The sequence below is a fragment of the Theobroma umbraticum genome, unplaced genomic scaffold (genome assembly GCF_002168275.2).
Source record: "Theobroma umbraticum cultivar Fairchild unplaced genomic scaffold, ASM216827v3 scaffold_115.0, whole genome shotgun sequence".
Taxonomy (NCBI): domain Eukaryota; kingdom Viridiplantae; phylum Streptophyta; class Magnoliopsida; order Malvales; family Malvaceae; genus Theobroma; species Theobroma umbraticum.
In genome coordinates this window covers 485,718-486,731 of record NW_018397284.1, presented here as the reverse complement: position 1 = coordinate 486,731, position 1,014 = coordinate 485,718, and positions in this window count along the sequence as shown.

Here is a 1,014-nt window from a genome sequence, read left to right as displayed (position 1 = left end):
ATCTGGTGTCTTGCTTTTATGGGCTGTTGATTATTTCATGTTTTTGTTACATTGATAGCTAGATATGAATTGCTACTTGGATTATCATATGGTGTTTTCAACTTGTACAAAGAGGGATAAGAAATTGGATTGGTGTTCTGATTGCCTGGTTGTAAAGGTAGAGTGTAAAGACATGATATTTAGTGCTATGTTCATTTCTTGGTTCTATTGATCACCCGTGTCAAAGGAATAAACTCAATATAGTGTGTGTTGATTGTTGAGTTCCATGAAGAGAATTGAAGAAATGCATTTCCATAAATACAGATTCTTCATTTCAAAGATATGCCAGAATTGAAGGAGTGGAATTGTTACCAAGTTGATGAGCAAACAAGAATCTTCAATTGCCTACACGATCTATCTGTCATGGCACAGCCTAAGTAAAACTAATTATCAACCCAACATGAAAAAAGAGCACATAAAATGAGATAATAGAAAACCTGTGACATAGACTTAGACTTACCCCAAATACGTCGTCACAAAAAAAATTTAACCTAGATTTGAATGCCCTATATTTGAATGGGTACATCGAAAAGCAACTTAAGGTTGTGTTGCTGCATATTGGATATCACATTCAACACTGAATTCATATTCTCTTCTGCGGATGCCATGGCTAAGCATATGGGCTGGTTAAGTTGAATACCAAATTTTAGGACTTTTCAATCACATAGTATAATTAAAAATTAATTATGATTTAGCCCCATATATAATTTATGCATAACTATATTATTAGTTAGGAGTAATGTCCCTATTATTTAATATGGTTTAATATTTCTTTAACAATTCAGTTGTATCGATTCTTTTGTTTTCTATTTTTTACCTTTTAATATCAACATAAATGTAAAATTGTGATGCATTCTTTGATAATTGAGTTAGTGTATTGGGGAAGACTATACTTGGATCATGTTGATAGAAAAAAAAATTAACATGAAATATAGAAAAAATAATAAAACCGGTAACTATTAAAAAAGAAAAAGT